This window comes from Panthera tigris, chromosome B1 (assembly GCF_018350195.1).
Source record: "Panthera tigris isolate Pti1 chromosome B1, P.tigris_Pti1_mat1.1, whole genome shotgun sequence".
NCBI classification, from domain to species: domain Eukaryota; kingdom Metazoa; phylum Chordata; class Mammalia; order Carnivora; family Felidae; genus Panthera; species Panthera tigris.
The window spans coordinates 71,713,865-71,723,037 of record NC_056663.1 but is presented as its reverse complement, the minus strand read 5'-3'; the positions used below and the strand labels follow the sequence as shown (position 1 = coordinate 71,723,037).

The window sequence follows — 9,173 nt, the reverse complement described above, 5'->3', positions numbered from 1 at the left end:
CTTTCTTTCTTTCTTTCTTTCTTTCTTTCTTTCCTTCTAGTGGTTGTACCAATTTTATTACTTTTACTAAGTCATTTTATTTTCCTCACATTCAATGCAAAGAAATAAAACAATATAAAGAAAAATGTGTCCTCGTTATTATTCACAATAAAAAGGGTCTGCTTCCATTCTGCAGTCCTGGGCATATTCTATAATAAGCAGCACTTAATGGCCCGTGTGGATCAAAGCACCATTTTGATTCTGACCCGCTGAATAGAATCTCGTGCATATTTGGTGACTGGACTAACTTCATGGGAGTTGTGATGTATTGAACTATTTCTGTGGTATCCCCAGATCTCACTGAAAAAGAAAAGACCCTACACACACACACACACACACACGCACGCACGCACACACACAATCTGTCTATAAATTACATCTTTTGGCTCTTTTCTTTAGTGTAAGGTAGAAAAAGGGGCCCTTTCTTGAGTACATGAAATTCAAGTATTATTGTCGTCTAAAGATTGTTGGATTGCTATTGCGTCTGTTATGATGAAAACAGGGTGTACATCAAAACCACTGCCAGATTAAGAAACTTCCACAACTTGTCCCAATTCTTCAAATAATGGAGCAAGTTCCTTTTCTAAGCTGACAATTAGTTCTGTACTGGCATTGCTGCTGGCTATGAAAGTCACAACCAACTGTAAATGATCAAATTGAACCACCTGGTGGATGATACTTTTATTTTTTTGAAAGAAGTTTGCTCCTTTGGTCTGTTGCCAAGGCAAAGGTAGATAAGAAACCAGGTCTCAAGGCATGCTCGGGAGCTTTATTTTTGGCCACTTAAATAACAGGAACTCCATCTCTATCTGACATAACAATTTCATGGAGTCCTTCAACACTTGATAATTTTCTATACAGGAATCGCTTTAGGCTATCCGCCATGATGAACCCCTTTCTCTACAGGATCAATCTCCACACCTGGCTTTCTGGGCTGCCGTGTTCTCTCCACTGTGAATTCAGGAAGAGCTTCAAAGAGAGTCTCCCCTGAAAGCCGTGCTCACAGGATTTGTACCTCCTCTGTGCTCCAGGAAGCACTTCCTCTGCCTTTGAGGCCCGGTGACAGAGGCAACCTGCTCTTCTTCTAACCCCATCTCCGTGCCCTGAACTTCTGGCTAATTAACTCAAAACTGGTGGGTTTATTTATACCTTGGATGAGCAAATTCAATGTCCCATAACAAAAATATTGCATAAGCTAATAGGACAAAAACACACTTATGCAGTTTTTGCAATAATAAATTTATTTCAAACTTTGTTGTTATGCCAGTCTTGTAAACTGAACATCAGCCCTGCCCCTTCCTGTATTCTTGCAATGCAAGGATGCAAGCTGGAGCATGGAAACTACAGTTCCCAGAATCCCTCACCCACAGGATTTAGTTTGAATCGTGAGCTTCAGATGGCAGAGAAAAGGAGAAGTGCCATTTCCCTCTGGCAGCAGCAGGCACCTGCGTTGACAAAGAGACTCTTGAGATTTGTATCAGCCACATGCATGCCACACGCAGCTAACATCCTCAGTGGTATCTTCCTCTGATCTGTACTTTCCTCCTCAGGGTCTTCCGGGAGTTCTCCTAACACCTCTTTCTGCTTGAAATGCATGATGATTTCTGCTTTCCTGAAGAAAAAGATTCTGATATAGTGGTTATGCCAAAACTTAAATATTTGATAGCTGAGATTTTTTTTTTTTAAAAACCTTCTTGGTTGAATAGTTGAACCTCTTCCTTAGCACCTCACCTCCATCTTCCTTCTCTGCTTGATTTTTCTCCATAGCACAAAATCACTGTCTGACACCCTGTATCTTTTACTTTTTAATCTTTTTAATTGCCCGTCATAGTAAAAGTGCCATGACGACAAGGACCCTTGTTTATCATACTGTTGAGTCCCCAGTTTCTAGAACAGTGCCTGTTATTGTGATTGTTACTCAATACAAGTAGTTAAATAAATGCATGAATCTGAGGGAGTGCTTTTTCATTCTTCCTGAGTGTCAGTAAACAGAAAAAAAAAAAAAAAAAAAAAAAAGGAGAGAAAGCCCAACTAGGGTAAGAAGAAACAAAGCATGCATGTTTTAATTTCAAGCAAGTTCTTATCCTATTTGACTAGTCCTCCAGCCATGTTCTTCCTTCATTGTCTACTATGGTCACCATAAGTTTTAACTCACTTGAAAAGGGTAATAATCAGCCCAGCACTGAGTAGTGTTTTTCTCATGGTTTATCATTAAATTCCATTGTGATCTGGGGCACCTGGGTGGCTCAGCCGGTTAAGCATCGGCTCGGGTCATGATCTCATGGTCCATGAGTTCGAGCCCTGCGTTGGGCTCTGTGCTGACAGCTCAGAGCCTGGAGCCTGCTTCCGATTCTGTGTCTCCCTCTCTCTGACCCTCCCCCATTCATGCTCTGTCTCTCTCTGTCTCAAAAATAAATAAACATTAAAAAAAATTTTTTTTTTAAATTCCATTGTGATCTATAGTTGCTTATAATTTTAATCAAGAAGAATTCAATTTGGGGTTGATAATTTTGATATTTCAGAAGAATATTCTAAGTATATAAGCAGGTCCTTCACACGAATTAGGAAGAAAGCACTAATACCCCAACCAAGGGCAAAGGGCATACACTGACATTTCAAAAAACAAGAGATAATGACCATAATAATGACCACATAAGTATATAAATAAAGTATTTAAAATCGTTTATGAAACTAATACAATTTGAGATTCACTTTTCATGAAAATGTTTAACCTAAAATAAATGTCTAATTAAAATAATACCAAGCATGTGGAACATCCTTTGTACAAAATTCGTATTATAAATTGATTAAAGCTTATGAAATCATTTGGCAAGTGGCATTAGTAACCATAAAATAACTCATTTTCTAAAACCTAAATCCCTGGGAATGAATAAAGGAAAATACAAGGCAGTGAACAAACGTACTTACTTACAAAATTGTTCATACATTGTTAATTATGTGTTGTCAATAACTTCTATTTGTTTATATCTTGTCTCTTTGGTCTCTTTATAATGTCTTTGATGAAACTAGTCAGAGTTTAGCAATCAGTTCCTTTGTCTAAATTTATGTTAAACATATTAAATATTTCCTTTTTTTTTTTTTTTTTTTTTACTGACTCTTCTGCCTTGCTTTCCGATGGTCTGACTGGAGATACTTTTTTTTCTAAAAATGTTTCTAATAAAAATGGAGTATATCTTTAGACATTGTGTTATTAAGAATTTGATGGCTATAAAATCACCCTCCTCTCGCCCTACCTGCCAAATCTTGCAAGTCAATTTTGTTGGATAAACAGTTCTAAATTGACAGCTCTTTTTCTCTCAGCACTTTCTAGCACCTTTAAGGTAATAGTGTATTTTCTTCTACCTTCAATCATTTCTGTCCAGAAGTTAGCAAAATTGGCAGTCAACCTGTCATTCCATTGTAATGGAATTTTAAAAGTGACAAAAAAAAAAAAAAACCCAAATTAAGATAATTAAGATTATCTTAATTTGGGTTTTTTTTTTCACTTTTAAAATCTATGTATCTTTGGTTGGGTCATTTCATCAAATGCTTTATAAGTGGATTTTTAAAAACTGCATCTATCCTTTTTGAAAATTGTTGGACTAACAAGAGGATAGGACGATGGGAATTAAATTCTGGAAAACTTTATCAATTGTCCCTTTTAATATCCTTTTAAATACCTTTAAATATCTTTTTAAATACCTTTCTACTAGATGTCTATTCCTTCTTAGTAGTATCTTCACCTGTCCTTTATATTTTTACCCAACTAATTATCTAAGTTGTGTATCTAATTGTGTATCTAATTATCTAAAATTATCTAGATCTATCTAGATCTATTTTCCAGTTTATTAGTATTCTCTTCACTTTAATCAGCTATTTAACTCTCCCAGCAGAAGAATTATTTTCAATCATTATATATATATATATATATATATATATATTTTTTTTTTTTTTTTTTTTTTTTTATGTGTTTTTGTTTTTGTTTTGAGAGAGACAGAGTGGGAGCAGGGGAGGAGCAGAGAGAGAGGGAGACACAGAATCCGACGCAGGCTCCAGGCTCTGAGCTGTCAGCACAGAGCCCGATGTGGGGCTCGAACCCACAAACTGTGAGATCATGACGTGAGCCACAGTCAGATGCTTAACTGACTAAGCCACCCAGGTCCCCCTCAATCATTATATTTTTATTCCTGAGAGTTCCTTTTGGTTCTAGTTTCAGACTGGTCAAGTTTATATTCTGGTCTCTTTCTTACACAATGAATATATATTATTTTATAAAATATATTAAACATACTTATTTTATATTTTTTGAATAATTTCTCTTTGTAGGTCTGACTTCTAATTTATTGAGTTTTTTCTATAATATGGTTGTATTTTTCCTCATGTATTTGGTGACTTCCTTATTACAGGCTCAGTTTTCTTAGGGCTATATCTGTAGAAATTATTTGAAAACTTTCTTTAAAATGGATCCCCCCCCAGGGGGGATTTGTGTCTGCTTCTGCCAGGTTCCTTGTAGCATTCCCAATGCACGACCACTTTAAAATACAGGTTCTGCCTGCAGATTTTCAAGCCACTGAATTTGTATTAATTTCCAGTCCCAAACTGGCTTGGGATCAGGAATACTTAGGAGAGACTTGTTTTCCACCCACCCCCACCCCCCTCCATTCTGAGTCAATACCTTATGAGAGAGAGTTACCTTATGAAAACATGGCCTCCAAGATTCCTAGTAAGTGTGCTGTCACTTCCTCTTTGCATTTGGTTTTGTCTTCTAGGTCACATGTTGTCCAACAACCCAAGCTCTGGCCCACGGTGGATAAGCACATGACCATTAAACAATTGCCAGCTACCCAGCTACTGTGCTTGCCTCCCAGGGAAGTCTTTCTTTCTCACTGTATCTAGCTTGGGCTTGTTACACTTTCCGGACATCCAGCCTGGTGAGACCTTAAAGTCTTGTTTAATTTTTTATCCAGCATCGTCTAGTGTTGTGTCCCAGGCAGGGTTTCTCTGCACATCTGCCATAGTGTTGGAAAGGGAAGACCTGTTTTATTACTTGCGTTACTTTCATAATCAGACCCAAATAGACTATTTTAACAAGTAAGAAGAGATTTGGTAAGGCACTATTTCCCTTAGGTACTATTGCCAACTATTTAAACACATTATTTTATAAATATAAAAGCAGCAGCTATAACTGTCATTTTCACAAAATGAGATTTCAACAAGTCTGCCTGGGCATAATTTGCCTATTTTTTTTTTCAGTGTCAAAACAGAGTTAAAACAGAGTTACTCTGAAAGTTGAATACGTCCCTTTTTTTAATCTGTGGCACAGGAGATGCCTTTTGGCCCCGTCTGGTGGGACTGTCATTCAAGAGCATCTCAGTCTCCTTGGCTGCTTTTTCCAGTTTCGAGATCCACGTGCTCAGAAGGAGAAGCGTACATAAAACACTCTTACAAACAAAGCTCCAAGAAAACATCTTGGTTTTGGAAGTAAATTGCAAACCGAAAGCAAAACTGATCCCATTCAGCAGATGTTTCTGACACATTAGTAGACCTCTCAATCTAGCTCATTAGTAGAACACATCACCAGTTGGTGAGTGTCCTGTGTTAGAATAATGACAACAACTGGGGACATGGTCACACTGGGCTGCTTAGTGAGAGGCATATTATGCTTCTTATACCATATTTTGTGGCTTTGCATTATAATAGAGTAATGCAGGAAGCAGCAAAGTTTTTATGTTACAACACTTAAAAGGAGAGAGGATACCTTTACTGGCTAAAGTGTACTTTTCATTTCATTTACCATTATTTAAAAAATTAAAAATACGTCTTTGCACACAGAGGGCTCTCTTTTCTATGGGTCAGTAGGTCATGTTGCCTTGGAATGTTTCTTTTAACATTGAAGGATTGATAGATGTTCACATATTTATATTCACATATAAAAATTATCATTTTGATTAAATCCTCTCCTTTATAAGTAATATTCTATTAAGACTGTGATATTTTTAAACTGTATTTTAACCCAGCTATAGGGGAACCCCTTGAGATAGTGTTGTCACCCTGTGGAGGAAGATTTCTTGGGAGTTTCACTTACAGGAGCTCTGGGGTTGTTTATACATATAGTGCCTAGAGATAAAAAGTGTTAGAGAATTTTCAACTCTCTGTATAGCGCATTCATTTAATCGATGATTGTTTTTTAAATGTTTATTTATTATTCAGAGAGAGAGAGAGTGGGGGAGTGACAGAGAGAGAGAGAGAGAGAGAGAGAGAGACCCCCAAGCAGGCTATGCATTGTTACCACAGAGCCCAATGGGGGGTTTGAACTCGTGAACAGTGAGATCATTACCTGAGCTGAAGTCGGACGCTTAACCAACTGAGCCACCTAGGTGCCCCAATGATTACTTTTTTTTTTTTTAACGTTTATTTATTTTTGAGACAGAGAGAGACAGAGCATGAACGGGGGAGGGTCAGAGAGAGAGGGAGACACAGAATCGGAAACAGGCTCCAGGCTCTGAGCTGTCAGCCCAGAGCCCGACGCGGGGCTTGAACTCACAGACCGTGAGGTCATGACCTGAGCTGAAGTCGGCCGCTTAACCGACTGAGTCACCCAGGCGCCCCACCAATGATTACTTTTTAACATACCTTGCTTCAAGAGAAAACAAGAAGAAATCAACCTTTATGACATTTGAAGGATTGGGAGAAAATTACCCAATTGTGTTTTCCTTAATAGTTTCTTCTGTGAGATGCTTTGCTTACCAATATACTCCCAATGCTTTGCCTACCTCTTCAGCAATCTTCCTAGCTCTGTTCTTCCCTTCCTTCATTCTTTCTCTCTCTGTTTCCCTTTTCTTTCTATAAATACATAATTCATAGAGAACATACTACCCTTATTTAATTAACCAGTCTATTAAAAAATAGAGCTATTGACTTTTGTTCCCCACTGCTTACTTGGTAGCTTAAAACTAATGTCAAACAAAGAATTTAAGAGAATATATACACAGTTTGAAGTGCAAGTGTTGAAAATCCAAACCTATTGCATAATTGTGTCAGGAATATGTCCCTGTTCAAAGAATTCTCAACACTACCTTGAAATATTTGTTTCTGGGCATCATACTCAACCATCAAAATGATCCACAGGTGTTTGTTAAAAAGCAGGTTTCTGGGACCTACCAGTACCCAAAGAAACTGATTTTTTTTTTAATTTTTAAATGTTTATTTATTTTTGAGAGACAGAGTGCGAGTGGGGAAGGGGCATAGAGAGAGAGAGGAGACACAGAATCTGAAGCAGGATCCAGGCTCTGAGCCGTCAACACAGAGACCGACTTGGGGCTCAAACTCAGAACAGTGAAATCAAGACCTTGAGCCAAAGCCGGACACTTGACCAATTGAGCCATTCAGGCGCCCCATCAAAGAATCTGATTTAATACATCTGAACCAGGGTTCTTTATTTTGCATAATTAAGAAGCTCTTTGGAACATAACCAGAGTAATTCACACCTCAGGATTATGAACCAGATGGCCTGAGTCTGAGTCCTGTTTCTGTCACTTGTTAGCTGTGTGCTTTTGGGAAAGTTACTTAATCTTCCTATACCTCAATTTGTCATGTGTGAAGCAAATATAATCATAGTGCTTACCTCAAAGGATTACTGGAAGAAAAGAATGACCTAATGCATGTAGTGCTTTGAACTGTGTCTGGCACATATTTAATATCTTACCATGCCAACTATTACGATTCTTCTTGACAACTAAAATGTTAGAATCCCAGAAGTCATCCATTCTTCTTTTGATAACTTTGGTTGTTGTTAATGTTTTCAAATCAACTTTATTAGACAAATGTACATACGATAAAATACACTCATTTTAAGTGTGTAGTCCGATAAGTTTTAATACATGTATATACCCTCAGAACCACCGCCACAATCATGACATAAAACATTTTCATCACCCACAGAGTCACCTGTGCCCCTTTGCTGCCATCTTCCCACCCTGGCCCCAGGCAACTACTAATCATCCCTCTGTCATTACGGATTAACTTTGCCCTTTCTAGAATCCCATACAAAGGCAATCATGTAGGACATGTATTCTTTTATGTCTTCCCCACTTCCCCCAGCACAATGTTTTTGAGATCTATCCTTGTTATTCTTTGTATTAGTCGTTTCTTTTTTTTTTTTTCTGTTGCTGAGTGGTATTCCATTATATGAATATATCATAATTTGCTCATCCACTTATCTGTTGCTGGACATTTGAGTTGTTTCCAGTTTGGGGCTATTATAAATAGTCCAGATAACCTTTGCTAGAAGCTGGCACTAGCTTTTCTATTTAAAAAAATAGTAAAATAAGAGGCTCAGAAAACAGAATCTGTCTTTATATGGTCAATTATTTTGGAAAGTCTAGAAATCTTACAAAGGCATGGTAGGGAATGGAGACTTAGCTAGAGAAGAAATAGCAATATTGAAAAATAAGTGTGTTTTGAATTAAGTTAGAATGATAGCTTAACCGTAGCTATGGACTTTTTGTTTTGTTTCCACAGACATCATATCTGTGTATGGCTGAAATGTTCCTTTTACATGTGTCAGTTTTTACTTAAATGAAATATGTTTTACGAGGTGAAGAGTTACACTCAATAAATATCTTTGAGCAAGTGTCTCAAGTGTTTCCTTTGCAGTATTCATCAACCCATTCATCTTAAGGACTTCTACATCACTGTCTCCACTCTACATTTTCTTGTCAATTTTCTGAAGTCAACAGCAGTAAATATATGGAGGTCTGTAGGCTACGACGTTGGCCGCCTTTTGAAGCGCAATTCATGGAATACTACTGGTGCTACGTAACGATATTGGGGCTAAAAGAGTCAATGTGACTAGTACTTTAGGACATGAGCCTAGAATCTGGGGATCTGTTGTATCAGTATGTTCAACAGATTTTGCAAATATGAGAATCGAGAAAGCCGCTCCATGGCACCAAAGTACAGGGACATTACACGGACCTAGAAAAGGGTGGAATGGCGTCTGTTGCAGTCTCGATGAACTGAGGATGTCCGAAATCACCAATCCGGGTTCCGTTTTGCTTCATAGTTCCTCCTTTCAATTTCTCTTTCCTCTCACATTTGATAATAAGCAGCCAGAAAAGCCCAAGCCACGCGTT

General features: G+C 37.8%; 1 pseudogene; it reads right to left on the bottom strand.

Moving 5' to 3' along the window:
* Positions 1 to 566: 566 nt before the first annotated feature.
* Positions 567 to 924, bottom strand: LOC102969368 (annotated as a pseudogene).
* Between the last annotated feature and the right edge of the window lie 8,249 nt (positions 925 to 9,173).